The sequence below is a fragment of the Pseudophryne corroboree genome, chromosome 3 (genome assembly GCF_028390025.1).
Source record: "Pseudophryne corroboree isolate aPseCor3 chromosome 3, aPseCor3.hap2, whole genome shotgun sequence".
Lineage (NCBI taxonomy): Eukaryota > Metazoa > Chordata > Amphibia > Anura > Myobatrachidae > Pseudophryne > Pseudophryne corroboree.
The window spans coordinates 171,767,217-171,793,913 of record NC_086446.1 but is presented as its reverse complement, the minus strand read 5'-3'; the positions used below and the strand labels follow the sequence as shown (position 1 = coordinate 171,793,913).

Sequence of the window (26,697 nt, the reverse complement as noted above, 5' to 3'; positions counted from 1 at the left end):
ACCACAAAGCTCATCTACAGCCACACCACACTGGTTACGCCCAATCTCATTTGATCTTGGAAGCTAAGCAGTGTTGGGTTTGGTTAGTACTTGGATGGGAGTCAACCTGGAAATACAAGGTGCTGTAGGTATTTTTATACTGCCACACCGTTCTGTTGATGCATTCCATTTTCAAACTTATTCATTTATGTACCAGTAGTTAGAAGTAGAAAAGTTGTAACAGAAACCACAAAGCTCATATACAGCCACACCACACTGGTTACGCCCAATCTCCTCTGATATTGGAAGCTAAGCAGTGTTAGTACTTGGATGGGAGTCCACCTGGAAATACTAAGTGCTGTAGGTATTTTTATACTGCCAACACCGTTCTGTTGATGCATTCCATTTTCAAACTTATTCATTTATGTACCAGTAGTTAGAAGTAGAAAAGTTCTAACGGAAACCACAAAGCTCATCTACAGCCACACCACAGTGGTTACGCCCAATCTCATCTGATCTTGGAAGCTAAGCAGTGTTGGGTTTGGTTAATACTTGGATGGGAGTCAACCTGGAAATACAAAGTGCTGTAGGTATTTTTATACTGCCACACCGTTCTGTTGATGCATTCCATTTTCAAACTTGTTCATTTATGTACCAGTAGTTAGAAGTAGAAAAGTTCTAACAGAAACCACAAAGCTCATCTACAGCCGCACCACACTGGTTACGCCCAATCTCATCTGATTTTGGAAGCTAAGCAGTATTAGGGCCTGGTTAGTACTTGGATGAGAGACCACCTCAGAATACAAGGTGCTGTAGGTATTTTTATACTGCCAACGCCGTTCTGTTGATGCATTCCATTTTCAAACTTATTCATTTATGTACCAGTAGTTAGAAGTAGAAAAGCTCTAACAGAAACCACAAAGCTCATCTACAGCCACACCACACTGGATACACCCAATCTCATCTGATCTTGGAAGCGAAGCAGTGTTGGATCTGTTTAGTACTTGGATGGGAGACCACCTGGGAATACAAGGTGCTGTAGGTATTTTTATACTGCCAACACCGTTCTGTTGATGAATTACATTTTCAAACTTATTCTTTTATACCAGTAGTTAGAAGTAGAAAAGCTCTAACAGAAACCACATAGCTGATCTACAGCTGCACCACACTGGATACACCCAGTCTCATCTGATCTTGGAAGCTAAGCAGTATTGGACCTGGTTAGTGCTTAGTTGGGAGACCACCTGGGATTAAAAGGTGCTGTAGGTATTTTTATACTGCCAGCACGGTTCTGTTGATGCAATCCATTTTCAAACATATTCATTTATGTACCAATAGTTAGAAGTAGAAAAGTTCTAACAGAAACCACAAAGCTCATCTACAGCCACACCACACTGGATACGCCTAATCTCATCCGATCTTGGGAGCTAAACAGTGTTGGGCCTGGTTAGTACTTGGATGGGAGAACACCTGTAAATACAATGTGCTGTAGGTATTTTTATACTGCCAACACCGTTCTGTTGATGCATTCCATTTTCAAACTTATTCATTTATGTACCAGTAGTTAGAAGTAGAAAAGTTCTAACAGAAACCACAAAGCTCATCTACAGCCACACATCACTGGTTACGCCCAATCTCATCTGATCTTGGAAGCTAAGCAGTGTTGGGTTTGGTTAGTACTTGGATGGGAGTCAACCTGGAAATACAAGGTGCTATAGGTATTTTTATACTGCCACACCGTTCTGTTGATGCATTCCATTTTCAAACTTGTTCATTTATGTACCAGTAGTTAGAAGTAGAAAAGTTGTAACAGAAACCAAAAAGATCATCTACAGCCACACCACACTGGTTACGCCCAATCTCATCTGATCTTGGAAGCTAAGCAGTGTTGGGTTTGGTTAGTACTTGGATGGGAGTCAACCTGGAAATACAAGGTGCTGTAGGTATTTTTATACTGCCACACCGTTCTGTTGATGCATTCCATTTTCAAACTTATTCATTTATGTACCAGTAGTTAGAAGTAGAAAAGTTGTAACAGAAACCACAAAGCTCATCTACAGCCACACCACACTGGATACGCTCAATCTCCTCTGATATTGGAAGCTAAGCAGTGTTGGTCCTGGTTAGTACTTGGATGGGAGACCACCTGGAAATACAAGGTGCTGTAGGTATTTTTATACTGCCAACACCGTTCTGTTGATGCATTCCATTTTCAAACTTATTCATTAATGTACCAGTAGTTAGAAGTATAAAAGTTCTAACAGAAACCACAAAGCTCATATACAGCCACACCACACTGGTTACGCCCAATCTTATCTGATCTTGGAAGATAAGCAGTGTTGGTCCTGGTTAGTACTTGGATGGGAGTCCATATGGAAATACTAGGTGCTGTAGGTATTTTTATACTGCCAACACCGTTCTGTTGATGCATTCCATTTTCAAACGTATTCATTTATGTACCAGTAGTTAGAAGTAGAAAAGTTCTTTCAGAAACCACAAAGCTCATCTACAGCCACACATCACTGGTTACGCCCAATCTCATCTGATCTTGGAAGCTAAGCAGTGTTGGGTTTGGTTAGTACTTGGATGGGAGTCAAACTGGAAATACTAGGTGCTGTAGGTGTTTTTATACTGCCACACCGTTCTGTTGATGCATTCCATTTTCAAACTTATTCATTTATGTACCAGTAGTTAGAAGTAGAAAAGTTCTAACAGAAACCACAAAGCTCATCTACAGCAGCACCACACTGGATACGCCCAATCTTCTCTGATCTTGGAAGCGAAGCAGTGTTGGTCCTGGTTAGTACTTGGATGGGAGTCCACCTGGAAATACAAGGTGCTGTAGGTATTTTTATACTGCCAACACCGTTCTGTTGATACATTCCATTTTCAAACTTATTCATTTATGTACCAGTAGTTAGAAGTAGAAAAGTTCTAACAGAAACCACAAAGCTCATCTACAGCCACACCACACTGGTTACGCCCAATCTCATCTGATCTTGGAAGCTAAGCAGTGTTGGGTATGGTTAGTACTTGGATGGGAGACCACCTCAGAATACAAGGTGCTGTTGGTATTTTTATACTGCCAACACCGTTCTCTTGATGCATTCCATTTTCAAACTTATTTATTTATGTACCAGTAGTTAGAAGTAGAAAAGCACTAACAGAAACAACAAAGCTTATCTACAGCCACACCACACTGGATACGCCCAATCTCATCTGATCTTTTAAGCTAAGCAGTATTAGAGCCTGGTTAGTATTTGGATGGGAGACCACCTCAGAATACAAGGTGCTGTAGGTATTTTTATACTGCCAACGCCGTTCTGATGATGCATTCCATTTTCAAACGTATTCTTTTATACCAGTAGTTAGAAGTAGAAAAGCTCTAACAGAAACCACATAGATCATCTACAGCCGAACCACACTGGATACACCCAATCTCATCTGGTCTTGGAAGCTTAGCAGTATTGGACCTGGTTAGTGCTTGGATGGGAGACCACCTGGGAATAAAAGGTGCTGTAGGTATTTTTATACTGCCAGCACGGTTCTGTTGATGCAATCCATTTTCAAACATAATCATTTATGTACCAGTAGTTAGAAGTAGAATAGTTCTAACAGAAACCATAAAGCTCATCTACAGCCACACCACACTGGATACGCCCAATCTCATCTGATTTTGGAAGCTAAGCAGTATTAGGGCCTGGTTAGTACTTGGATGGGAGACCACTTCAGAATACACAGTGCTGTAGGTATTTTTATACTGCCAACGCCGTTCTGTTGATGCATTCCATTTTCAAACTTATTCATTTATGTACCAGTAGTTAGAAGTAGAAAAGCTCTAACAGAAACAACAAAGCTCATCTACAGCCACACCATACTGGATACACCTATTCTCATCTGATCTTGGAAGCGAAGCAGTGTTGGGCCTGTTTAGTACTTGGATGGGAGACCACCTGGGAATACAAGGTGCTGTAGGTATTTTTATACTGCCAACACCGTTCTGTTGATGAATTACATTTTCAAACTTATTCTTTTATACCAGTAGTTAGATGTAGAAAAGCTCTAACAGAAACCACATAGCTGATCTACAGCTGCACCACACTGGATACACCCAATCTCATCTGATCTTGGAAGCTAAGCAGTGTTGGGTTTGGTTAGTACTTGGATGGGAGTCAACCTGGAAATACAAGGTGCTGTAGGTATTTTTATACTGCCACACCGTTCTGTTGATGCATTCCATTTTCAAACTTATTCATTTATGTACCAGTAGTTAGAAGTAGAGATGAGCGGGTTCGGTTTCTTTGAATCCGAACCCGCACGAACTTCACTTTTTTTTTCACGGGTCCGAGCGACTCGGATCTTCCCGCCTTGCTCGGTTAACCCGAGCGCGCCCGAACGTCATCATGACGCTGTCGGATTCTCGCGAGACTCGGATTCTATATAAGGAGCCGCGCGTCGCCGCCATTTTCACACGTGCATTGAGATTGATAGGGAGAGGACGTGGCTGGCGTCCTCTCCATTTAGATTAGATTTAGAAGAGAGAGAGAGAGAGAGATTGCTGTGATACTGTAGATTAGAAGAGAGTGCAGACAGAGTTTAGTGACTGACGACCACAGTGACCAGTGACCACCAGAGACAGTGCAGTTGTTTGTTTTATTTAATATATCCGTTCTCTGCCTGAAAAAAACGATACACAGTCACACAGTGACTCAGTCTGTGTGCACTGCTCAGCCCAGTGTGCTGCATATCAATGTATTGTATATAAAGCTTATAATTGTGGGGGAGACTGGGGAGCACTGCAGGTTGTTATAGCAGGAGCCAGGAGTACATGATAAATAATATTATATTAAAATTAAACAATGCACACTTTTGCTGCAGGAGTGCCACTGCCAGTGTGACTAGTGGTGACCAGTGCCTGACCACCAGTATATTAGTAGTATTGTATACTATCTCTTTATCAACCAGTCTATATTAGCAGCAGACACAGTACAGTGCGGTAGTTCACGGCTGTGGCTACCTCTGTGTCGGCACTCGGCAGGCAGTCCGTCCATCCATAATTGTATTATAATATATACCACCTAACCGTGGTTTTTTTTTCATTCTTTATACCGTCGTCATACTAGTTGTTACGAGTATACTACTATCTCTTTATCAACCAGTGTACAGTGCGGTAGTTCACGGCTGTGGCTACCTCTGTGTCGGCACTCGGCAGGCAGTCCGTCCAACCATAATTGTATTATAATATATACCACCTAACCGTGGTTTTTTTTTCATTCTTTATACCGTCGTCATACTAGTTGTTACGAGTATACTACTATCTCTTTATCAACCAGTGTACAGTGCGGTAGTTCACGGCTGTGGCTACCTCTGTGTCGGCACTCGGCAGGCAGTCCGTCCATCCATAATTGTATTATAATATATACCACCTAACCGTGGTTTTTTTTTCATTCTTTATACCGTCGTCATACTAGTTGTTACGAGTATACTACTATCTCTTTATCAACCAGTGTACAGTGCGGTAGTTCACGGCTGTGGCTACCTCTGTGTCGGCACTCGGCAGGCAGTCCGTCCAACCATAATTGTATTATAATATATACCACCTAACCGTGGTTTTTTTTTCATTCTTTATACCGTCGTCATACTAGTTGTTACGAGTATACTACTATCTCTTTATCAACCAGTGTACAGTGCGGTAGTTCACGGCTGTGGCTACCTCTGTGTCGGCACTCGGCAGGCAGTCCGTCCATCCATAATTGTATTATAATATATACCACCTAACCGTGGTTTTTTTTTCATTCTTTATACCGTCGTCATACTAGTTGTTACGAGTATACTACTATCTCTTTATCAACCAGTGTACAGTGCGGTAGTTCACGGCTGTGGCTACCTCTGTGTCGGCACTCGGCAGGCAGTCCGTCCAACCATAATTGTATTATAATATATACCACCTAACCGTGGTTTTTTTTTCATTCTTTATACCGTCGTCATACTAGTTGTTACGAGTATACTACTATCTCTTTATCAACCAGTGTACAGTGCGGTAGTTCACGGCTGTGGCTACCTCTGTGTCGGCACTCGGCAGGCAGTCCGTCCATCCATAATTGTATTATAATATATACCACCTAACCGTGGTTTTTTTTTCATTCTTTATACCGTCGTCATACTAGTTGTTACGAGTATACTACTATCTCTTTATCAACCAGTGTACAGTGCGGTAGTTCACGGCTGTGGCTACCTCTGTGTCGGCACTCGGCAGGCAGTCCGTCCAACCATAATTGTATTATAATATATACCACCTAACCGTGGTTTTTTTTTCATTCTTTATACCGTCGTCATACTAGTTGTTACGAGTATACTACTATCTCTTTATCAACCAGTGTACAGTGCGGTAGTTCACGGCTGTGGCTACCTCTGTGTCGGCACTCGGCAGGCAGTCCGTCCATCCATAATTGTATTATAATATATACCACCTAACCGTGGTTTTTTTTTCATTCTTTATACCGTCGTCATACTAGTTGTTACGAGTATACTACTATCTCTTTATCAACCAGTGTACAGTGCGGTAGTTCACGGCTGTGGCTACCTCTGTGTCGGCACTCGGCAGGCAGTCCGTCCAACCATAATTGTATTATAATATATACCACCTAACCGTGGTTTTTTTTCCATTCTTTATACCGTCGTCATACTAGTTGTTACGAGTATACTACTATCTCTTTATCAACCAGTGTACAGTGCGGTAGTTCACGGCTGTGGCTACCTCTGTGTCGGCACTCGGCAGGCAGTCCGTCCATCCATAATTGTATTATAATATATACCACCTAACCGTGGTTTTTTTTTCATTCTTTATACCGTCGTCATACTAGTTGTTACGCTACTATCTCTTTATCAACCAGTGTACAGTGCGGTAGTTCACGGCTGTGGCTACCTCTGTGTCGGCACTCGGCAGGCAGTCCGTCCAACCATAATTGTATTATAATATATACCACCTAACCGTGGTTTTTTTTTCATTCTTTATACCGTCGTCATACTAGTTGTTACGAGTATACTACTATCTCTTTATCAACCAGTGTACAGTGCGGTAGTTCACGGCTGTGGCTACCTCTGTGTCGGCACTCGGCAGGCAGTCCGTCCATCCATAATTGTATTATATACCACCTAACCGTGGTTTTTTTATACCACCTAACCGTGGCAGTCCGTCCATAATTGTATACTAGTATCCAATCCATCCATCTCCATTGTTTACCTGAGGTGCCTTTTAGTTCTGCCTATAAAATATGGAGAACAAAAAAGTTGAGGTTCCAAAATTAGGGAAAGATCAAGATCCACTTCCACCTCGTGCTGAAGCTGCTGCCACTAGTCATGGCCGAGACGATGAAATGCCAGCAACGTCGTCTGCCAAGGCCGATGCCCAATGTCATAGTACAGAGCATGTCAAATCCAAAACACCAAATATCAGAAAAAAAAGGACTCCAAAACCTAAAATAAAATTGTCGGAGGAGAAGCGTAAACTTGCCAATATGCCATTTACCACACGGAGTGGCAAGGAACGGCTGAGGCCCTGGCCTATGTTCATGGCTAGTGGTTCAGCTTCACATGAGGATGGAAGCACTCAGCCTCTCGCTAGAAAACTGAAAAGACTCAAGCTGGCAAAAGCACCGCAAAGAACTGTGCGTTCTTTGAAATCCCAAATCCACAAGGAGAGTCCAATTGTGTCGGTTGCGATGCCTGACCTTCCCAACACTGGACGTGAAGAGCATGCGCCTTCCACCATTTGCACGCCCCCTGCAAGTGCTGGAAGGAGCACCCGCAGTCCAGTTCCTGATAGTCAGATTGAAGATGTCAGTGTTGAAGTACACCAGGATGAGGAGGATATGGGTGTTGCTGGCGCTGGGGAGGAAATTGACCAGGAGGATTCTGATGGTGAGGTGGTTTGTTTAAGTCAGGCACCCGGGGAGACACCTGTTGTCCGTGGGAGGAATATGGCCGTTGACATGCCAGGTGAAAATACCAAAAAAATCAGCTCTTCGGTGTGGAGGTATTTCACCAGAAATGCGGACAACAGGTGTCAAGCCGTGTGTTCCCTTTGTCAAGCTGTAATAAGTAGGGGTAAGGACGTTAACCACCTCGGAACATCCTCCCTTATACGTCACCTGCAGCGCATTCATAATAAGTCAGTGACAAGTTCAAAAACTTTGGGTGACAGCGGAAGCAGTCCACTGACCAGTAAATCCCTTCCTCTTGTAACCAAGCTCACGCAAACCACCCCACCAACTCCCTCAGTGTCAATTTCCTCCTTCCCCAGGAATGCCAATAGTCCTGCAGGCCATGTCACTGGCAAGTCTGACGAGTCCTCTCCTGCCTGGGATTCCTCCGATGCATCCTTGCGTGTAACGCCTACTGCTGCTGGCGCTGCTGTTGTTGCCGCTGGGAGTCGATGGTCATCCCAGAGGGGAAGTCGTAAGCCCACTTGTACTACTTCCAGTAAGCAATTGACTGTTCAACAGTCCTTTGCGAGGAAGATGAAATATCACAGCAGTCATCCTACTGCAAAGCGGATAACTGAGTCCTTGACAACTATGTTGGTGTTAGACGTGCGTCCGGTATCCGCCGTTAGTTCACAGGGAACTAGACAATTTATTGAGGCAGTGTGCCCCCGTTACCAAATACCATCTAGGTTCCACTTCTCTAGGCAGGCGATACCGAGAATGTACACGGACGTCAGAAAAAGACTCACCAGTGTCCTAAAAAATGCAGTTGTACCCAATGTCCACTTAACCACGGACATGTGGACAAGTGGAGCAGGGCAGGGTCAGGACTATATGACTGTGACAGCCCACTGGGTAGATGTATGGACTCCCGCCGCAAGAACAGCAGCGGCGGCACCAGTAGCAGCATCTCGCAAACGCCAACTCTTTCCTAGGCAGGCTACACTTTGTATCACCGCTTTCCAGAATACGCACACAGCTGAAAACCTCTTACGGCAACTGAGGAAGATCATCGCGGAATGGCTTACCCCAATTGGACTCTCCTGTGGATTTGTGGCATCGGACAACGCCAGCAATATTGTGTGTGCATTAAATATGGGCAAATTCCAGCACGTCCCATGTTTTGCACATACCTTGAATTTGGTGGTGCAGAATTTTTTAAAAAACGACAGGGGCGTGCAAGAGATGCTGTCGGTGGCCAGAAAAATTGCGGGACACTTTCGGCGTACAGGCACCACGTACAGAAGACTGGAGCACCACCAAAAACTACTGAACCTGCCCTGCCATCATCTGAAGCAAGAAGTGGTAACGAGGTGGAATTCAACCCTCTATATGCTTCAGAGGTTGGAGGAGCAGCAAAAGGCCATTCAAGCCTATACAATTGAGCACGATATAGGAGATGGAATGCACCTGTCTCAAGTGCAGTGGAGAATGATTTCAACGTTGTGCAAGGTTCTGATGCCCTTTGAACTTGCCACACGTGAAGTCAGTTCAGACACTGCCAGCCTGAGTCAGGTCATTCCCCTCATCAGGCTTTTGCAGAAGAAGCTGGAGGCATTGAAGAAGGAGCTAACACGGAGCGATTCCGCTAGGCATGTGGGACTTGTGGATGCAGCCCTTAATTCGCTTAACAAGGATTCACGGGTGGTCAATCTGTTGAAATCAGAGCACTACATTTTGGCCACCGTGCTCGATCCTAGATTTAAAGCCTACCTTGGATCTCTCTTTCCGGCAGACACAGGTCTGCTGGGGTTGAAAGACCTGCTGGTGACAAAATTGTCAAGTCAAGCGGAACGCGACCTGTCAACATCTCCTCCTTCACATTCTCCCGCAACTGGGGGTGCGAGGAAAAGGCTCAGAATTCCGAGCCCACCCGCTGGCGGTGATGCAGGGCAGTCTGGAGCGACTGCTGATGCTGACATCTGGTCCGGACTGAAGGACCTGACAACGATTACGGACATGTCGTCTACTGTCACTGCATATGATTCTCTCAACATTGATAGAATGGTGGAGGATTATATGAGTGACCGCATCCAAGTAGGCACGTCACACAGTCCGTACTTATACTGGCAGGAAAAAGAGGCAATTTGGAGGCCCTTGCACAAACTGGCTTTATTCTACCTAAGTTGCCCTCCCACAAGTGTGTACTCCGAAAGAGTGTTTAGTGCCGCCGCTCACCTTGTCAGCAATCGGCGTACGAGGTTACATCCAGAAAATGTGGAGAAGATGATGTTCATTAAAATTAATTATAATCAATTCCTCCGCGGAGACATTGACCAGCAGCAATTGCCTCCACAAAGTACACAGGGAGCTGAGATGGTGGATTCCAGTGGGGACGAATTGATAATCTGTGAGGAGGGGGATGTACACGGTGATATATCGGAGGGTGAAGATGAGGTGGACATCTTGCCTCTGTAGAGCCAGTTTGTGCAAGGAGAGATTAATTGCTTCTTTTTTGGGGGGGGTCCAAACCAACCCGTCATATCAGTCACAGTCGTGTGGCAGACCCTGTCACTGAAATGATGGGTTGGTTAAAGTGTGCATGTCCTGTTTTGTTTATACAACATAAGGGTGGGTGGGAGGGCCCAAGGATAATTCCATCTTGCACCTCTTTTTTCTTTTCTTTTTCTTTGCATCATGTGCTGATTGGGGAGGGTTTTTTGGAAGGGACATCCTGCGTGACACTGCAGTGCCACTCCTAGATGGGCCCGGTGTTTGTGTCGGCCACTAGGGTCGCTAATCTTACTCACACAGCTACCTCATTGCGCCTCTTTTTTCTTTGCGTCATGTGCTGTTTGGGGAGGGTTTTTTGGAAGGGACATCCTGCGTGACACTGCAGTGCCACTCCTAGATGTGCCCGGTGTTTGTGTCGGCCACTAGGGTCGCTAATCTTACTCACACAGCTACCTCATTGCGCCTCTTTTTTTCTTTGCGTCATGTGCTGTTTGGGGAGGGTTTTTTGGAAGGGACATCCTGCGTGACACTGCAGTGCCACTCCTAGATGTGCCCGGTGTTTGTGTCGGCCACTAGGGTCGCTAATCTTACTCACACAGTCAGCTACCTCATTGCGCCTCTTTTTTTCTTTGCGTCATGTGCTGTTTGGGGAGGGTTTTTTGGAAGGGCCATCCTGCGTGACACTGCAGTGCCACTCCTAGATAGGCCCGGTGTTTGTGTCGGCCACTAGGGTCGCTAATCTTACTCACATAGCTACCTCATTGCGCCTCTTTTTTTCTTTGCGTCATGTGCTGTTTGGGGAGGGTTTTTTGGAAGGGACATCCTGCGTGACACTGCAGTGCCACTCCTAGATGGGCCCGGTGTTTGTGTCGGCCACTAAGGTCGCTTATCTTACTCACACAGCGACCTCGGTGCAAATTTTAGGACTAAAAATAATATTGTGAGGTGTGAGGTATTCAGAATAGACTGAAAATGAGTGTAAATTATGGTTTTTGAGGTTAATAATACTTTGGGATCAAAATGACCCCCAAATTCTATGATTTAAGCTGTTTTTTAGTGTTTTTGGAAAAAAACACCCGAATCCAAAACACACCCGAATCCGACAAAAATAATTCGGTGAGGTTTTGCCAAAACGCGTTCGAACCCAAAACACGGCCGCGGAACTGAACCCAAAACCAAAACACAAAACCCGAAAAATTTCAGGCGCTCATCTCTAGTTAGAAGTAGAAAAGTTCTAACAGAAACCACAAAGCTCATCTACAGCCGCACCACACTGTATACGCCCGATGTTCTCTGATCTTGGAAGCTAAGCAGTGTTGGTCCTGGTTAGTACTTGGATGGGAGACCACCTGGAAATTCAAGGTGCTGTAGGTATTTTTATACTGCCAACACCGTTCTGTTGATGCATTCCATTATCAAATTTATTCATTTATGTACCAGTAGTTAGAAGTAGAAAAGTTCTAACAGAAACCACAAAGCTCATATACAGTCACACCACACTGGATACGCCCAATCTCATCTGATCTTTTAAGCTAAGCAGTATTAGAGCCTGGTTAGTATTTGGATGGGAGACCACCTCAGAATACAAGGTGCTGTAGGTATTTTTATACTGCCAACGCCGTTCTGTTGATGCATTCCATTTTCAAACTTATTCTTTTATACCAGTAGTTAGAAGTAGAAAAGCTCTAACAGAAATCACATAGATCATCTACAGCCGGACCACACTGGATACACCCAATCTCATCTGGTCTTGGAAGCTTAGCAGTATTGGACCTGGTTAGTGCTTGGATGGGAGACCACCTGGGAATAAAAGGTGGTGTAGGTATTTTTATACTGCCAGCACGGTTCTTTTGATGCAATCCATTTTCAAACATAATCATTTATGTACCAGTAGTTAGAAGTAGAATAGTTCTAATAGAAACCATAAAGCTCATCTACAGCCACACCACACTGGATACGCCCAATCTCATCTGATTTTGGAAGCTAAGCAGTATTAGGGCCTGGTTAGTACTTGGATGGGAGACCACTTCAGAATACACGGTACTGTAGGTATTTTTATACTGCCAACGCCGTTCTGTTGATACATTCCATTTTCAAACTTATTCATTTATGTACCAGTAGTTAGAAGTAGAAAAGCTCTAACAGAAACCACAAAGCTCATCTACAGCCACACCATACTGGATACACCCAATCTCATCTGATCTTGGAAGCGAAGCAGTGTTGGGCCTGTTTAGTACTTGGATGGGAGACCACCTGGGAATACTAAGTGCTGTAGGTATTTTTATACTGCCAACACCGTTCTGTTGATGAATTACATTTTCAAACTTATTCTTTTATACTAGTAGTTAGAAGTAGAAAAGCTCTAACAGAAACCACATAGCTGATCTACAGCTGCACCACACTGGATACACCCAATCTCATCTGATCTTGGAAGCTAAGCAGTGTTGGGTTTGGTTAGTACTTGGATGGGAGTCAACCTGGAAATACAAGGTGCTGTAGGTATTTTTATACTGCCACACCGTTCTGTTGATGCATTCCATTTTCAAACTTATTCATTTATGTACCAGTAGTTAGAAGTAGAAAAGTTCTAACAGAAACCACAAAGCTTATCTACAGCCGCACCACACTGGATACGCCCAATGTTCTCTGATCTTGGAAGCTAAGCAGTGTTGGTCCTGGTTAGTACTTGGATGGGAGACCACCTGGAAATTCAAGGTGCTGTAGGTATTTTTATACTGCCAACACCGTTCTGTTGATGCATTCCATTATCAAACTTATTCATTTATGTACCAGTAGTTAGAAGTAGAAAAGTTCTAACAGAAACCACAAAGCTCATATACAGCCACACCACACTGGATACGCCCAATCTCAACTGATCTTGGAAGCTAAGCAGTATTGGACCTGGTTTGTGCTTGGTTGGGAGACCACCTGGGAATAAAAGGTGCTGTAGGTATTTTTATACTGCCAGCACGGTTCTGTTGATTCAATCCATTTTCAAACATATTCATTTATGTACCAGTAGTTAGAAGTAGAAAAGTTCTAACAGAAACTGCAAAGCTCATCTACAGCCACACCACACTGGATACCCGCAATCTCATCCGATCTTGGAAGCTAACCAGTGTTTTGCCTGGTTAGTACTTGGATGGGAGACCACCTGGAAATACAAGGTGCTGTAAGTATTTTTATACTGCCAACACCGTTCTGTTGATGCATTCCATTTTCACACTTATTCATTTATGTACCAGTAGTTAGAAGTAGAAAAGCACTAACAGAAACAACAAAGCTCATCTACAGCCACACCACACTGGATATGCCCAATCTCATCTGATCTTGAAAGCTAAGCAGTATTAGGGCCTGGTTAGTACTTGGATGGGAGACCACCTCAGCATACAAGGTGCTGTAGGTATTTTAATACCGTTCTGTTGATGCATTCCATTTTAAAACTTATTCATTTATGTACCAGTAGTTAGAAGTAGAAAAGCTCTAACAGAAACAACAAAGCTCATCTACAGCTGCACCACACTGGATACGCCCAATCTCATCTGCTCTTGGAAGCGAAGCAGCATTGGGCCTGGTTAGTACTTGGATGGGAGACCACCTGGGAATACAAGGTGCTGTAGGTATTTTTATACTGCCAACACCGTTCTGTTGATGAATTACATTATCAAACTTATTCTTTTATACCAGTAGTTAGAAGTAGAAAAGCTGTAACAGAAACCACATAGCTCATCTACAGCCGCACCACAATGGATACACGCAATCTTGTCTGATCTTGGAAGCTAAGCAGTATTGGACCTGGTTAGTGCTTGGATGTGAGACCACCTGGGTATAAAAGGTGCTGTAGGTATTTTTATACTGCCAGCACGGTTCTGTTGTTGCAATCCATTTTCAAACATATTCATTTATGTACCAATAGTTAGAAGTAGAAAAGTTCTAACAGAAACCACAAAGCTCATCTACAGCCACACCACACTGGATACGACTAATCTCATCCGATCTTGGGAGCTAAACAGTGTTGGGCCTGGTTAGTACTTTGATGGGAGAAAACCTGTAAATACAAGGTGCTGTAGGTATTTTTATACTGCCAACACCGTTCTGTTGATGCATTCCATTTTCAAACTTATTCATTTATGTACCAGTAGTTAGAAGTAGAAAAGTTCTAACAGAAACCACAAAGCTCATCTACAGCCACACCACACTGGTTATGCCCAATCTCATCTGATCTTGGAAGCTAAGCAGTGTTGGGTTTGGTTAGTACTTGGATGGGAGTCAACCTGGAAATACAAGGTGCTGTAGGTATTTTTATACTGCCACACCGTTCTGTTGATGCATTCCATTTTCAAACTTATTCATTTATGTACCAGTAGTTAGAAGTAGAAAAGTTCTAACAGAAACCACAAAGCTCATCTACAGCCGGTGCTGGTTACGCCCAATCTCATCTTATCTTGGAAGCTAAGCAGTATTGGTCCTGGTTAGTACTTGGGTGGGAAACCACTTGGAAATACAAGGTGCTGTAGGTATTTTTATACTGCCAACACCGTTCTGTTGATGCATTCCATTTTCAAACTTATTCATTTATGTACCAGTAGATAGAAGAAGAAAAGTTCTAACAGAAACCACAAAGCTCATCTACAGCCACACCACACTGGTTACGCCCAATCTCATCTGATCTTGGAAGCTAAGCAGTGTTGGGTTTGGTTAGTACTTGGATGGGAGTCAACCTGGAAATACAAGGTGCTGTAGGTATTTTTATACTGCCACACCGTTCTGTTGATGCATTCCATTTTCAAACTTATTCATTTATGTACCAGTAGTTAGAAGTAGAAAAGTTCTAACAGAAACAACAAAGCTCATCTACAGCTGCACCACACTGGATACGCCCAATCTCATCTGCTCTTGGAAGCGAAGCAGCATTGGGCCTGGTTAGTACTTGGGTGGGAGACCACCTGGGAATACAAGGTGCTGTAGGTATTTTTATGCTGCCAACACCGTTCTGTTGATGCATTCCATTTTCAAACTTATTAATTTATGTACCAGTAGTTAGAAGTAGAAAAGTTCTAACAGAAACCACAAAGCTCATCTACAGCCACACCACACTGGTTACGCCCAATCTCATCTGATCTTGGAAGCTAAGCAGTGTTGGGTATGGTTAGTACTTGGATGGGAGACCACCTCAGAATACAAGGTGCTGTTGGTATTTTTATACTGACAACACCGTTCTGTTGATGCATTCCATTTTCAAACTTATTTATTTATGTACCAGTAGTTAGAAGTAGAAAAGCACTAACAGAAACAACAAAGCTCATCTATAGCCACACTACACTGGATACGCCCAATGTCATCTGATCTTGGAAGCTAAGCAGTATTAGAGCCTTGTTAGTATTTGGATGGGAGACCACCTCAGAATACAAGGTGCTGTAGGTATTTTTATACTGCCAACGCCGTTCTGTTGATGCATTCTATTTTCAAACTTATTCTTTTATACCAGTAGTTAGAAGTAGAAAAGCTCTAACAGAAACCACATAGATCATCTACAGCCGGACCACACTGGATACGCCCAATCTCATCTGATCTTGGAAGCGAAGCAGTATTGGACCTGGTTAGTGCTTGGATGGGAGACCACCTGGGAATAAAAGGTGCTGTAGGTATTTTTATACTGCCAGCACGGTTCTGTTGATGCAATCCATTTTCAAACATAATCATTTATGTACCAGTAGTCCGAAGTAGAATAGTTCTAACAGAAACCATAAAGCTCATCTACAGCCACACCACACTGGATACGCCCAATCTCATCTGATTTTGGAAGCTAAGCAGTATTAGGGCCTGGTTAGTACTTGGATGGGAGACCACTTCAGAATACAAGGTGCTGTAGGTATTTTTATACTGCCAACGCCGTTCTGTTGATGCATTCCATTTTCAAACTTATTCATTTATGTACCAGTAGTTAGAAGTAGAAAAGCTCTAACAGAAACAACAAAGTTCATCTACAGCCACACCACACTGGATACACCCAATCTCATCTGATCTTGGAAGCGAAGCAGTGTTGGGCCTGTTTAGTACTTGGATGGGAGACCACCTGGGAATACAAGGTGCTGTAGGTATTTTTATACTGCCAACACCGTTCTGTTGATGAATTACATTATCAAACTTATTCTTTTATACCAGTAGTTAGAAGTAGAAAAGCTGTAACAGAAACCACATAGCTCATCTACAGCCGCACCACAATGGATACACGCAATCTTGTCTGATCTTGGAAGCTAAGCAGTATTGGACCTGGTTAGTGCTTGGATGTGAGACCACCTTGGAATAAAAGGTGCTGTAGGTATTTTTATACTGCCAGCACGGTTCTGTTGATGCAATCCATTTTCAAACATATTCATTTATGTACCAATAGTTAGAAGTAGAAAAGTTCTAACAGAAACCACAAAGCTCATCTACAGCCACACCACACTGGTTACGCCCAATCTCATCTGATCTTGGAAGCTAAGCAGTGCTGGGTTTGGTTAGTACTTGGATGGAAGCCAACCTGGAAATACAAGGTGGTGTAGGTATTTTTATAATGCCACACCGTTCTGTTGATGCATTCCATTTTCAAACTTATTCATTTATGTACCAGTAGTTAGAAGTAGAAAAGTTCTAACAGAAACCACAAAGCTCATCTACAGCAGCACCACACTGGATACGTCCAATCTTCTCTGATCTTGGAAGCTAAGCAGTGTTGGTCCTGGTTAGTACTTGGATGGGAGTCCACCTGGAAATACAAGGTGCTGTAGGTATTTTTATACTGCCAACACCGTTCTGTTGATGCATTCCATTTTCAAACTTATTCATTTATGTACCAGTAGTTAGAAGTAGAAAAGTTCTAACAGAAACCACAAAGCTCATCTACAGCCACACCACACTGGTTACGCCCAATCTCATCTGATCTTGGAAGCTAAGCAGTGTTGGGTATGGTTAGTACTTGGATGGGAGACCACCTCAGAATACAAGGTGCTGTTGGTATTTTTATACTGACAACACCGTTCTGTTGATGCATTCCATTTTCAAACTTATTTATTTATGTACCAGTAGTTAGAAGTAGAAAAGCACTAACAGAAACAACAAAGCTCATCTACAGCCACACCACACTGGATACGCCCAATGTCATCTGATCTTGGAAACTAAGCAGTATTAGAGCCTGGTTAGTATTTGGATGGGAGGCCACCTCAGAATACAAGGTGCTGTAGGTATTTTTATACTGCCAACGCCGTTCTGTTGATGCATTCCATTTTCAAACTTATTCTTTTATACCAGTAGTTAGAAGTAGAAAAGCTCTAACAGAAACCACATAGATCATCTACAGCCGGACCACACTGGATACACCCAATCTCATCTGGTCATGGAAGCTTAGCAGTATTGGACCTGGTTAGTGCTTGGATGGGAGACCACCTGGGAATAAAAGGTGCTGTAGGTATTTTTATACAGCCAGCACGGTTCTGTTGATGCAATCCATTTTCAAACATAATAATTTATGTACCAGTAGTCCGAAGTAGAATAGTTCTAACAGAAACCATAAAGCTCATCTACAGCCACACCACACTGGATACGCCCAATCTCATCTGATTTTGGAAGCTAAGCAGTATTAGGGCCTGGTTAGTACTTGGATGGGAGACCACTTCAGAATACAAGGTGCTGTAGGTATTTTTATACTGCCAACGCCGTTCTGTTGATGCATTCCATTTTCAAACTTATTCATTTATGTACCAGTAGTTAGAAGTAGAAAAGCTCTAACAGAAACAACAAAGTTCATCTACAGCCACACCACACTGGATACACCCAATCTCATCTGATCTTGGAAGCGAAGCAGTGTTGGGCCTGTTTAGTACTTGGATGGGAGACCACCTGGGAATACAAGGTGCTGTAGGTATTTTTATACTGCCAACACCGTTCTGTTGATGAATTACATTTTCAAACTTATTCTTTTATACCAGTAGTTAGAAGTAGAAAAGCTCTAACAGAAACCACATAGCTGATCTACAGCTGCACCACACTGGATACACCCAATCTCCTCTGATCTTGGAAGCTAAGCAGTATTGGACCTGGTTAGTGCTTGGTTGGGAGACCACCTGGGAATAAAAGGTGCTGTAGGTATTTTTATACTGCCAGCACGGTTCTGTTGATTCAATCCATTTTCAAACATATTCATTTATATACCAGTAGTTAGAAGTAGAAAAGTTCTAACAGAAACTGCAAAGCTCATCTACAGCCATACGACACTGGATACCCGCAATCTCATCCGATCTTGGAAGCTAACCAGTGTTGTGCCTGGTTAGTACTTGGATGGGAGACCACCTGGAAATACAAGGTGCTGTAAGTATTTTTATACTGCCAACACCGTTCTGTTGATGCATTCCATTTTCACACTTATTCATTTATGTACCAGTAGTTAGAAGTAGAAAAGCACTAACAGAAACAACAAAGCTCATCTACAGCCACACCACACTGGATACGCCCAATCTCATCTGATCTTGGAAGCTAAGCAGTATTAGGGCCTGGTTAGTACTTAGATGGGAGACCACCTCAGAATACAAGGTGCTGTAGGTATTTTAATACTGCCAACACCGTTCTGTTGATGCATTCCATTTTCAAACTTATTCATTTATGTACCAGTAGTTAGAAGTAGAAAAGCTCTAACAGAAACAACAAAGCTCATCTACAGCTGCACCACGCTGGATACGCCCAATCTCATCTGATCTTGGAAGCGAAGCAGTATTGGGCCTGGTTAGTACTTGGATGGGAGACCACCTGGGAATACAAGGTGCTGCAGGTATTTTTATACTGCCAACACCGTTCTGTTGATGAATTACATTTTCAAACTTATTCTTTTATACCAGTAGTTAGAAGTAGAAAAGCTGTAACAGAAACCACATAGCTCATCGACAGCCACACCACAATGGATACACGCAATCTTGTCTGATCTTGGAAGCTAAGCAGTATTGGACCTGGTTAGTGCTTGGATGTGAGACCACCTTGGAATAAAAGGTGCTGTAGGTATTTTTATACTGCCAGCACAGTTCTGTTGATGCAATCCATTTTCAAACATATTCATTTATGTACCAATAGTTAGAAGTAGAAAAGTTCTAACAGAAACCACAAAGCTCATCTACAGCCACACCACACTGGATACGCCTAATCTCATCCGATCTTGGGAGCTAAACAGTGTTGGGCCTGGTTAGTACTTGAATGGGAGAACACCTGTAAATACAAGGTGCTGTAGGTATTTTTATACTTCCAACGCCGTTCTGTTGATGCATTCCATTTTCAAACTTATTCATTTATGTACCAGTAGTTAGAAGTAGAAAAGTTCTAACAGAAACCACAAAGCTCATCTACAGTCACACCACACTGGTTACGCCCAGTCTCATCTGATCTTGGAAGCTAAGCAGTGTTGGGTTTGGTTCGTACTTGGATGGGAGTCAACCTGGAAATACAAGGTGCTGTAGGTATTTTTATACTGCCACACCGTTCTGTTGATGCATTCCATTTTCAAACTTATTCATTTATGTACCAGTAGTTAGAAGTAGAAAAGTTCTAACAGAAACCACATAGCTGATCTACAGCTGCACCACACTGGATACACCCAATCTCATCTCATCTTGGACGCTAAGCAGTATTGTACCTGGTTAGTGCTTGGTAGGGAGACCACCTTGGAATAAAAGGTGCTGTAGGTATTTTTATACTGCCAGCAAGGTTCTGTTGATTCAATCCATTTTCAAACTTATTCTTTTATACCAGTAGTTAGAAGTAGAAAAGCTCTAACAGAAACCAAATAGATCATCTACAACCGCACCACACTGGATACACCCAATCTCATCTGATCTTGGAAGCTTAGCAGTATTGGACCTGGTTAGTGATTGGATGGGAGACTACCTGGGAATAAAAGGTGCTGTAGGTATTTTTATACTGCCAGCACGGTTCTGTTGATGCAATCCATTTTCAAACATATTCATTTATGTACCAGTAGTTAGAAGTAGAAAAGTTTTAACAGAGATACACAAAGCTCATCTACAGCCACAACACACTGGTTACGCCCAATCTCATCTGATCTTGGAAGCTAAGCAGTGTTGGGTTTGGCTAGTACTTGGATGGGAGTCAACCTGGAAATACAAGGTGCTGTAGGTATTTTTATACTGCCTACACCGTTCTGTTGATGCATTCCATTTTCAAACTTATTCATTTATGTACCAGTAGTTAGAAGTAGAAAAGTTCTAACAGAAACCACAAAGCTCATCTACAGCCACACCACACTGGATACGCCCATTCTCCTCTGATCTTGGAAGCTAAGCAGTGTTGGTCCTGGTTAGTACTTGGATGGGAGACCACCTGGAAATTCAAGGTGCTGTAGGTATTTTTATACTGCCAACACCGTTCTGTTGATGCATTCCATTATCAAACTTATTCATTTATGTACCAGTAGTTAGAAGTAGAAAAGTTCTAACAGAAACCACAAAGCTCATATACAGCCACACCACACTGGTTACGCCCGATCTTATCTGATCTTGGAAGCTAAGCAGTGTTGGTCCTGGTTAGTACTTGGATGGGAGTCCACCTGGAAATACAGGGTGCTGTAGGTATTTTATACTGCCAACACCGTTCTGTTGATGCATTCCATTTTCAAACTTATTCATTTATGTACCAGTAGTTAGAAGTAGAAAAGTTCTAACAGAAACCACAAAGCTCATCTACAGCCACACCACACTGGTTATGCCCAATCTCATCTGATCTTGGAAGCTAAGCAGTGTTGGGTATGGTTACTACTTGTATGGGAGACCACCTCAGAATACAAGGTGCTTTTGGTATTTTTATACTGCCAACACCGTTCTGTTGATGCATTCCATTTTAAAACTTATTTATTTATGTACCAGTAGCTAGAAGTAGAAAAGTTCTAACAGAAACCACAAAGCTCATCTACAGCCACACCACACTGGTTACGCCCAATCTCATCTGATCTTGGAAGCTAAGCAGTGTTGGGTATGTTTAGTACTTGGATGGGAGACCACCTCAGAATACAAGGTGATTTTGGTATTTTCATACTGCCAACATCGTTCTGTTGATGCAATCCATTTTCAAACTTATTTATTTATGTACCAGTAGTTAGAATTAGAAAAGTTCTAATAGAAACCACAAAGCTCATCTACAGCCACACCACACTGGATACCCCTAATCTCATCCAATCTTGGAAGCTAAGCAGTGTTGGGCCTAGTTAGTACTTGGATGGGAGACCGCCTGGAAACACAAGGTGCTGTAGGTATTTTCATACTGCCAACACCGTTCTGTTGATGCATTCCATTTTCACATTTATTCATTTATGTACCAGTAGTTAGAATTAGAAAAGCACTAACAGAAACCACAAAGCTCATCTACAGCCACACCACTCTGGATACGCCCAATCTCATCTGATTTTGGAAGCTAAGCAGTATTAGGGCCTGATTAGTACTTGGATGGGATACTACCTCAGAATACAAGGTGCTGTAGGTATTTTTATACTGCCAACGCCGTTCTGTAGATGCATTCCATTTTCAAACTTATTCATTTATGTACCAGTAGTTAGAAGTAGAAAAGCTCTAACAGAAACCACAAAGCTCATCTACAGCCACACCACACTGGATACGCCCAATCTCATCTGATCTTGGAAGCGAAGCAGTGTTGGACCTGGTTAGTACTTGGATGGGAGACCACCTGGGAATACAAGGTGCTGTAGGTATTTTTATACTGCCAACACTGTTCTGTTGATGAATTACATTTTCAAACTTATTCATTAATGTACCAATAGTTAGAAGTAGAAAAGCTCTAACAGAAACCACATAGCTGATCTACAGCTGCACCACACTGGATACACCCAATCTCATCTCATCTTGGACGCTAAGCAGTATTGTACCTGGTTAGTGCTTGGTAGGGAGACCACCTTGGAATAAAAGGTGCTGTAGGTATTTTTATACTGCCAGCAAGGTTCTGTTGATTCAATCCATTTTCAAACTTATTCATTTATGTACCAGTAGTTAGAAGTAGAAAAGTTCTAACAGAAACCACAAAGCTCTTCTACAGCCACACCACACTGCTTACGCCAAATCTCATCTGATCTTGAAAGCTAAGCAGTGTTGGTCCTGGTTAGTACTTGGATGGGAGACCACCTCAGAATACAAGGTGCTGTAGGTATTTTTATACTGCCAACACCAATCTGTTGATGCATTCCATTTTCAAACTTATTCATCTATGTACCAGTAGTTAGAAGTAGAAAAGTTCTAACAGAAACAACAAAGCTCATATACAGCTACACCACACTGGATACGCCCAATCTCATCTGATCTTGGAAGCTAAGCAGTATTAGGGCCTGGTAAGTGCTTGGATGGAAGACCACCTGGAAATATGAGGTGCTGTAGGTATTTTTATACTGCCAAAATTGTTCTGTTGATGCATTCCATTTTCAAACTTATTCATTTATCTACCAGTAGTTAGAAGTAGAAAAGCTCTAACAGAAACAACAAATCTAATCTACAGCTGCAGCACACTGGTTCCACCCAATCTCATCTGATCTTGGAAGCTAAGCAGTTTTGGATCTGGTTAGTGCTTGGATGGGAGACCACCTGGGAATAAAAATTGCTGTAGGTATTTTTATACTGACAGCACGGTTCTGTTGATGCAATCCATTTTCAAACTTATTTATTTATGTACCAGTAGTAAGAAGAAGATAAGTTCTAACAAAAACCACAAAGCTCATCTAAAGCCACACCACACTGGTTACGCCCAATCTCATCTTATCTTGGAAGCTAAGCAGTATTGGTCCTGGTTAGTACTTGGATGGGAGACCACCTGGGAAAACAAGGTGCTGTAGGTATTTTTATACTGCCAACACCGATCTGTTGATGAATCACATTTTCAAACTTATTCTTTTATACCAGTAGTTAGAAGTAGAAAAGCTCTAACAGAAACCGCATAGCTCATCTATAGCCGCACCGCACTGGATACATCCAATCTCATCTGATCTTGGAATCTAAGCAGTATTGGACCTGGTTAGTGCATGGATGGGAGACCACCTGGGAATAAAAGGTGGTGTAGGTATTTTTATACTGACAGCACGGTTCTGTTCATGCAATGCTTTTTCTAACATATTCATTTATGTACCAGTAGTTAGAAGTAGAAAAGGTCTAACTGAAACCACAATGCTCATCTACAGCCACACCACACTGTATACCCTTAATCTCATCTGATCTTGAAAGCTAAGCAGTGTTGGACCCGATTAGTACTTGGATGGGAGACCACCTGGAAATACAAGGTGCTGTAGGTATTTTTATACTGCACACACCGTTCTGTTGATGCATTCCATTTTCAAACTTATTCATTTATGTACCAGTAGTTAGAAGTAGAAAAGTTCTAACAGAAAACACAAAGCTGATCTACAGCCACACCACACTGGATACTCCCAATGTCATCTGATCTTGGTAGCTAAGCAGTATTGGTCCTGGTTAGTACTTGGATGGGAGACAACCTGGAAATACAAGGTGCTATAGGTATTTTTATACTGCCAACACCGTTCTGTTGATACATTCCATTTTCAAACTTATTCATTTATGTACCAGTAGTTAGAAGTAGAAAAGCACTAACAAAAACAACAAAGCTCATCTACAGCCACACCACACTGGATACGCTCAATCTCATCTGATCTTGGAAGCTAAGCAGTATTAGGGACTGGTTAGTACTTAGATGGGAGACCACTTCAGAATACAAGGTGCTGTAGATATTTTAATACTGCCAACACCGTTCTGTTGATGCATTCCATTTTCAAACTTATTCATTTATGTACCAGTAGTTAGAAGTAGAAAAGCTCTAACAGAAACAACAAAGCTCATCTACAGCTGCACCACACTGGATACGCCCAATCTCGTCTGATCTTGGAAGCGAAGCAGTATTGGGCCTTGTTAGTACTTGTATGGGAGACCACCTGGGAATACAAGGTGCTGTAGGTATTTTTATACTGCCAACACCGTTCTGTTGATGAATTACATTTTCAAACTTATTCTTTTATACCAGTAGTTAGAAGTAGAAAAGCTGTAACAGAAACCACATAGCTCATCTACAGCCGCACCACAATGGATACACGCAATCTTGTCTGATCTTGGAAGCTAAGCAGTATTGGACCTGGTTAGTGCTTGGATGTGAGACCACCTTGGAATAAAAGGTGCTGTAGGCATTTTTATACTGCCAGCACGGTTCTGTTGATGCAATCCATTTTCAAACATATTCATTTATGTACCAATAGTTAGAAGTAGAAAAGTTCTAACAGAAACCACAAAGCTCATCTACAGCCACACCACACTGGTTACGCCCAATCTCATCTGATCTTGGAAACGAAGCAGTGCTGGGTTTGGTTAGTACTTGGATGGGAGTCAACCTGGAAATACAAGGTGCTGTAGGTATTTTTATAATGCCACACCGTTCTGTTGATGCATTCCATTTTCAAACTTATTCATTTATGTACTAGTAGTTAGAAGTAGAAAAGTTCTAACAGAAACCACAAAGCTCATCTACAGCAGCACCACACTGGATACGTCCAATCTTCTCTGATCTTGGAAGCTAAGCAGTGTTGGTCCTGGTTAGTACTTGGATGGGAGTCCACCTGGAAATACAAGGTGCTGTAGGTATTTTTATACTGCCAACACCGTTCTGTTGATGCATTCCATTTTCAAACTTATTCATTTATGTACCAGTAGTTAGAAGTAGAAAAGTTCTAACAGAAACCACAAAGCTCATCTACAGCCACACCACACTGGTTACGCCCAATCTCATCTGATCTTGGAAGCTAAGCAGTGTTGGGTATGGTTAGTACTTGGATGGGAGACCACCTCAGAATACAAGGTGCTGTTGGTATTTTTATACTGACAACAGCGTTCTGTTGATGCATTCCATTTTCAAACTTATTTATTTATGTAACAGTAGTTAGAAGTAGAAAAGCACTAACAGAAACAACAAAGCTCATCTACAGCCACACCACACTGGATACGCCCTATGTCATCTGATCTTGGAAACTAAGCAGTATTAGAGCCTGGTTAGTATTTGGATGGGAGACCACCTCAGAATACAAGGTGCTGTAGATATTTTTATACTGCCAACGCCGTTCTTTTGATGCATTCCATTTTCAAACTTATTCTTTTATACCAGTAGTTAGAAGTAGAAAAGCTCTAACAGAAACCACATAGATCATCTACAGCCGGACCACACTGGATACACCCAATCTCATCTGGTCTTGGAAGCTTAGCAGTATTGGACCTGGTTAGTGCTTGGATGGGAGACCACCTGGGAATAAAAGGTGCTGTAGGTATTTTTATACTGCCAGCACGGTTCTGTTGATGCAATCCATTTTCAAACATAATCATTTATGTACCAGTAGTCCGAAGTAGAATAGTTCTAACAGAAACCATAAAGCTCATCTACAGCCACACCACACTGGATACGCCCAATCTCATCTGATTTTGGAAGCTAAGCAGTATTAGGGCCTGGTTAGTACTTGGATGGGAGACCACTTCAGAATACAAGGTGCTGTAGGTATTTTTATACTGCCAACGCCGTTCTGTTGATGCATTCCATTTTCAAACTTATTCATTTATGTACCAGTAGTTAGAAGTAGAAAAGCTCTAACAGAAACAACAAAGTTCATCTACAGCCACACCACACTGGATACACCCAATCTCATCTGATCTTGGAAGCGAAGCAGTGTTGGGCCTGTTTAGTACTTGGATGGGAGACCACCTGGGAATACAAGGTGCTGTAGGTATTTTTATACTGCCAACACCGTTCTGTTGATGAATTACATTTTCAAACTTATTCTTTTATACCAGTAGTTAGAAGTAGAAAAGCTCTAACAGAAACCACATAGCTGATCTACAGCTGCACCACACTGGATACACCCAATCTCATCTGATCTTGGAAGCTAAGCAGTATTGGACCTGGTTAGTGCTTGGTTGGGAGACCACCTGGGAATAAAAGGTGCTGTAGGTATTTTTATACTGCCAGCACGGTTCTGTTGATTCAATCCATTTTCAAACATATTCATTTATATACCAGTAGTTAGAAGTAGAAAAGTTCTAACAGAAACTGCAAAGCTCATCTACAGCCATACCACACTGGATACCCGCAATCTCATCCGATCTTGGAAGCTAACCAGTGTTGTGCCTGGTTAGTACTTGGATGGGAGACCACCTGGAAATACAAGGTGCTGTAAGTATTTTTATACTGCCAACACCGT

The 26,697-nt window shown here is 42.5% G+C and overlaps 6 non-coding genes and 65 pseudogenes across 6 annotated transcripts; all 71 read left to right on the top strand.

The window, feature by feature from the left end:
- The first annotated feature begins 12 nt into the window (after nucleotides 1-12).
- LOC134896144 (5S ribosomal RNA) lies at nucleotides 13-131 on the top strand (annotated as a pseudogene).
- Nucleotides 132-453: 322 nt separating this feature from the next.
- Nucleotides 454-572, top strand: LOC134897696 (5S ribosomal RNA; annotated as a pseudogene).
- A 106-nt stretch (nucleotides 573-678) lies between these two features.
- LOC134897911 (5S ribosomal RNA) lies at nucleotides 679-798 on the top strand (annotated as a pseudogene).
- A 107-nt stretch (nucleotides 799-905) lies between these two features.
- LOC134884955 (5S ribosomal RNA) lies at nucleotides 906-1,024 on the top strand. Its single transcript, XR_010169086.1, has one exon. It is a non-coding gene; the product is annotated as a 5S ribosomal RNA (ribosomal RNA).
- Nucleotides 1,025-1,129: 105 nt separating this feature from the next.
- On the top strand, nucleotides 1,130-1,248 carry LOC134898042 (5S ribosomal RNA; annotated as a pseudogene).
- A 107-nt stretch (nucleotides 1,249-1,355) lies between these two features.
- Nucleotides 1,356-1,474, top strand: LOC134897093 (5S ribosomal RNA; annotated as a pseudogene).
- Nucleotides 1,475-1,581: 107 nt separating this feature from the next.
- On the top strand, nucleotides 1,582-1,700 carry LOC134898344 (5S ribosomal RNA; annotated as a pseudogene).
- A 106-nt stretch (nucleotides 1,701-1,806) lies between these two features.
- LOC134895832 (5S ribosomal RNA) lies at nucleotides 1,807-1,925 on the top strand (annotated as a pseudogene).
- Nucleotides 1,926-2,031: 106 nt separating this feature from the next.
- On the top strand, nucleotides 2,032-2,150 carry LOC134895276 (5S ribosomal RNA; annotated as a pseudogene).
- A 107-nt stretch (nucleotides 2,151-2,257) lies between these two features.
- LOC134895702 (5S ribosomal RNA) lies at nucleotides 2,258-2,376 on the top strand (annotated as a pseudogene).
- A 107-nt stretch (nucleotides 2,377-2,483) lies between these two features.
- Nucleotides 2,484-2,602, top strand: LOC134897884 (5S ribosomal RNA; annotated as a pseudogene).
- A 106-nt stretch (nucleotides 2,603-2,708) lies between these two features.
- LOC134897481 (5S ribosomal RNA) lies at nucleotides 2,709-2,827 on the top strand (annotated as a pseudogene).
- A 107-nt stretch (nucleotides 2,828-2,934) lies between these two features.
- On the top strand, nucleotides 2,935-3,053 carry LOC134894620 (5S ribosomal RNA; annotated as a pseudogene).
- A 107-nt stretch (nucleotides 3,054-3,160) lies between these two features.
- On the top strand, nucleotides 3,161-3,280 carry LOC134898428 (5S ribosomal RNA; annotated as a pseudogene).
- A 105-nt stretch (nucleotides 3,281-3,385) lies between these two features.
- Nucleotides 3,386-3,504, top strand: LOC134896982 (5S ribosomal RNA; annotated as a pseudogene).
- Nucleotides 3,505-3,611: 107 nt separating this feature from the next.
- On the top strand, nucleotides 3,612-3,731 carry LOC134897157 (5S ribosomal RNA; annotated as a pseudogene).
- Nucleotides 3,732-3,838: 107 nt separating this feature from the next.
- Nucleotides 3,839-3,957, top strand: LOC134890411 (5S ribosomal RNA; annotated as a pseudogene).
- A 105-nt stretch (nucleotides 3,958-4,062) lies between these two features.
- On the top strand, nucleotides 4,063-4,181 carry LOC134896311 (5S ribosomal RNA; annotated as a pseudogene).
- A 7,492-nt stretch (nucleotides 4,182-11,673) lies between these two features.
- LOC134898017 (5S ribosomal RNA) lies at nucleotides 11,674-11,792 on the top strand (annotated as a pseudogene).
- Nucleotides 11,793-12,124: 332 nt separating this feature from the next.
- LOC134898153 (5S ribosomal RNA) lies at nucleotides 12,125-12,243 on the top strand (annotated as a pseudogene).
- A 107-nt stretch (nucleotides 12,244-12,350) lies between these two features.
- LOC134896631 (5S ribosomal RNA) lies at nucleotides 12,351-12,470 on the top strand (annotated as a pseudogene).
- A 107-nt stretch (nucleotides 12,471-12,577) lies between these two features.
- On the top strand, nucleotides 12,578-12,696 carry LOC135070792 (5S ribosomal RNA). Its single transcript, XR_010256944.1, has one exon. It is a non-coding gene; the product is annotated as a 5S ribosomal RNA (ribosomal RNA).
- Nucleotides 12,697-12,801: 105 nt separating this feature from the next.
- LOC134896310 (5S ribosomal RNA) lies at nucleotides 12,802-12,920 on the top strand (annotated as a pseudogene).
- Nucleotides 12,921-13,026: 106 nt separating this feature from the next.
- On the top strand, nucleotides 13,027-13,145 carry LOC134897603 (5S ribosomal RNA; annotated as a pseudogene).
- Nucleotides 13,146-13,252: 107 nt separating this feature from the next.
- On the top strand, nucleotides 13,253-13,371 carry LOC134897484 (5S ribosomal RNA; annotated as a pseudogene).
- Nucleotides 13,372-13,478: 107 nt separating this feature from the next.
- Nucleotides 13,479-13,597, top strand: LOC134897699 (5S ribosomal RNA; annotated as a pseudogene).
- A 107-nt stretch (nucleotides 13,598-13,704) lies between these two features.
- LOC134897138 (5S ribosomal RNA) lies at nucleotides 13,705-13,824 on the top strand (annotated as a pseudogene).
- Nucleotides 13,825-13,922: 98 nt separating this feature from the next.
- LOC134895281 (5S ribosomal RNA) lies at nucleotides 13,923-14,041 on the top strand (annotated as a pseudogene).
- A 331-nt stretch (nucleotides 14,042-14,372) lies between these two features.
- Nucleotides 14,373-14,491, top strand: LOC134898366 (5S ribosomal RNA; annotated as a pseudogene).
- Nucleotides 14,492-14,598: 107 nt separating this feature from the next.
- LOC134896433 (5S ribosomal RNA) lies at nucleotides 14,599-14,717 on the top strand (annotated as a pseudogene).
- A 328-nt stretch (nucleotides 14,718-15,045) lies between these two features.
- On the top strand, nucleotides 15,046-15,164 carry LOC134895830 (5S ribosomal RNA; annotated as a pseudogene).
- Nucleotides 15,165-15,270: 106 nt separating this feature from the next.
- Nucleotides 15,271-15,389, top strand: LOC134895520 (5S ribosomal RNA; annotated as a pseudogene).
- A 107-nt stretch (nucleotides 15,390-15,496) lies between these two features.
- On the top strand, nucleotides 15,497-15,615 carry LOC134894619 (5S ribosomal RNA; annotated as a pseudogene).
- Nucleotides 15,616-15,722: 107 nt separating this feature from the next.
- On the top strand, nucleotides 15,723-15,842 carry LOC134897404 (5S ribosomal RNA; annotated as a pseudogene).
- A 105-nt stretch (nucleotides 15,843-15,947) lies between these two features.
- On the top strand, nucleotides 15,948-16,066 carry LOC134895932 (5S ribosomal RNA; annotated as a pseudogene).
- A 107-nt stretch (nucleotides 16,067-16,173) lies between these two features.
- On the top strand, nucleotides 16,174-16,293 carry LOC134895504 (5S ribosomal RNA; annotated as a pseudogene).
- Nucleotides 16,294-16,400: 107 nt separating this feature from the next.
- LOC135059390 (5S ribosomal RNA) lies at nucleotides 16,401-16,519 on the top strand. Its single transcript, XR_010245795.1, has one exon. It is a non-coding gene; the product is annotated as a 5S ribosomal RNA (ribosomal RNA).
- Nucleotides 16,520-16,850: 331 nt separating this feature from the next.
- Nucleotides 16,851-16,969, top strand: LOC134898091 (5S ribosomal RNA; annotated as a pseudogene).
- A 106-nt stretch (nucleotides 16,970-17,075) lies between these two features.
- LOC134897749 (5S ribosomal RNA) lies at nucleotides 17,076-17,194 on the top strand (annotated as a pseudogene).
- A 107-nt stretch (nucleotides 17,195-17,301) lies between these two features.
- Nucleotides 17,302-17,420, top strand: LOC134894618 (5S ribosomal RNA; annotated as a pseudogene).
- A 332-nt stretch (nucleotides 17,421-17,752) lies between these two features.
- On the top strand, nucleotides 17,753-17,871 carry LOC134898245 (5S ribosomal RNA; annotated as a pseudogene).
- Nucleotides 17,872-17,978: 107 nt separating this feature from the next.
- On the top strand, nucleotides 17,979-18,098 carry LOC134895503 (5S ribosomal RNA; annotated as a pseudogene).
- A 107-nt stretch (nucleotides 18,099-18,205) lies between these two features.
- Nucleotides 18,206-18,324, top strand: LOC135059388 (5S ribosomal RNA). The gene has a single exon (XR_010245793.1). It is a non-coding gene; the product is annotated as a 5S ribosomal RNA (ribosomal RNA).
- Nucleotides 18,325-18,429: 105 nt separating this feature from the next.
- Nucleotides 18,430-18,548, top strand: LOC134896607 (5S ribosomal RNA; annotated as a pseudogene).
- A 107-nt stretch (nucleotides 18,549-18,655) lies between these two features.
- LOC134896927 (5S ribosomal RNA) lies at nucleotides 18,656-18,774 on the top strand (annotated as a pseudogene).
- A 107-nt stretch (nucleotides 18,775-18,881) lies between these two features.
- On the top strand, nucleotides 18,882-19,001 carry LOC134893994 (5S ribosomal RNA; annotated as a pseudogene).
- A 107-nt stretch (nucleotides 19,002-19,108) lies between these two features.
- LOC134894664 (5S ribosomal RNA) lies at nucleotides 19,109-19,227 on the top strand (annotated as a pseudogene).
- Nucleotides 19,228-19,558: 331 nt separating this feature from the next.
- LOC134896122 (5S ribosomal RNA) lies at nucleotides 19,559-19,677 on the top strand (annotated as a pseudogene).
- Nucleotides 19,678-19,784: 107 nt separating this feature from the next.
- LOC134897786 (5S ribosomal RNA) lies at nucleotides 19,785-19,903 on the top strand (annotated as a pseudogene).
- A 557-nt stretch (nucleotides 19,904-20,460) lies between these two features.
- LOC134897662 (5S ribosomal RNA) lies at nucleotides 20,461-20,579 on the top strand (annotated as a pseudogene).
- Nucleotides 20,580-20,686: 107 nt separating this feature from the next.
- Nucleotides 20,687-20,805, top strand: LOC134894504 (5S ribosomal RNA; annotated as a pseudogene).
- Nucleotides 20,806-20,912: 107 nt separating this feature from the next.
- Nucleotides 20,913-21,031, top strand: LOC134895713 (5S ribosomal RNA; annotated as a pseudogene).
- A 106-nt stretch (nucleotides 21,032-21,137) lies between these two features.
- On the top strand, nucleotides 21,138-21,256 carry LOC134898484 (5S ribosomal RNA; annotated as a pseudogene).
- Nucleotides 21,257-21,363: 107 nt separating this feature from the next.
- LOC134897638 (5S ribosomal RNA) lies at nucleotides 21,364-21,482 on the top strand (annotated as a pseudogene).
- Nucleotides 21,483-21,589: 107 nt separating this feature from the next.
- Nucleotides 21,590-21,708, top strand: LOC134892834 (5S ribosomal RNA; annotated as a pseudogene).
- Nucleotides 21,709-21,815: 107 nt separating this feature from the next.
- Nucleotides 21,816-21,935, top strand: LOC134897564 (5S ribosomal RNA; annotated as a pseudogene).
- A 107-nt stretch (nucleotides 21,936-22,042) lies between these two features.
- LOC135067294 (5S ribosomal RNA) lies at nucleotides 22,043-22,161 on the top strand. Its single transcript, XR_010253515.1, has one exon. It is a non-coding gene; the product is annotated as a 5S ribosomal RNA (ribosomal RNA).
- A 333-nt stretch (nucleotides 22,162-22,494) lies between these two features.
- On the top strand, nucleotides 22,495-22,613 carry LOC134896160 (5S ribosomal RNA; annotated as a pseudogene).
- Nucleotides 22,614-22,720: 107 nt separating this feature from the next.
- On the top strand, nucleotides 22,721-22,840 carry LOC134898163 (5S ribosomal RNA; annotated as a pseudogene).
- Nucleotides 22,841-23,173: 333 nt separating this feature from the next.
- LOC134896796 (5S ribosomal RNA) lies at nucleotides 23,174-23,292 on the top strand (annotated as a pseudogene).
- A 331-nt stretch (nucleotides 23,293-23,623) lies between these two features.
- LOC134893217 (5S ribosomal RNA) lies at nucleotides 23,624-23,742 on the top strand (annotated as a pseudogene).
- Nucleotides 23,743-24,075: 333 nt separating this feature from the next.
- Nucleotides 24,076-24,195, top strand: LOC134896845 (5S ribosomal RNA; annotated as a pseudogene).
- Nucleotides 24,196-24,302: 107 nt separating this feature from the next.
- Nucleotides 24,303-24,421, top strand: LOC134891405 (5S ribosomal RNA; annotated as a pseudogene).
- A 331-nt stretch (nucleotides 24,422-24,752) lies between these two features.
- LOC134897860 (5S ribosomal RNA) lies at nucleotides 24,753-24,871 on the top strand (annotated as a pseudogene).
- A 106-nt stretch (nucleotides 24,872-24,977) lies between these two features.
- On the top strand, nucleotides 24,978-25,096 carry LOC134897748 (5S ribosomal RNA; annotated as a pseudogene).
- A 107-nt stretch (nucleotides 25,097-25,203) lies between these two features.
- LOC134894617 (5S ribosomal RNA) lies at nucleotides 25,204-25,322 on the top strand (annotated as a pseudogene).
- A 332-nt stretch (nucleotides 25,323-25,654) lies between these two features.
- LOC134897132 (5S ribosomal RNA) lies at nucleotides 25,655-25,773 on the top strand (annotated as a pseudogene).
- Nucleotides 25,774-25,880: 107 nt separating this feature from the next.
- LOC134895501 (5S ribosomal RNA) lies at nucleotides 25,881-26,000 on the top strand (annotated as a pseudogene).
- A 107-nt stretch (nucleotides 26,001-26,107) lies between these two features.
- Nucleotides 26,108-26,226, top strand: LOC135059389 (5S ribosomal RNA). The gene has a single exon (XR_010245794.1). It is a non-coding gene; the product is annotated as a 5S ribosomal RNA (ribosomal RNA).
- A 105-nt stretch (nucleotides 26,227-26,331) lies between these two features.
- LOC134895516 (5S ribosomal RNA) lies at nucleotides 26,332-26,450 on the top strand (annotated as a pseudogene).
- Nucleotides 26,451-26,557: 107 nt separating this feature from the next.
- Nucleotides 26,558-26,676, top strand: LOC134895369 (5S ribosomal RNA; annotated as a pseudogene).
- Nucleotides 26,677-26,697: the final 21 nt, after the last annotated feature.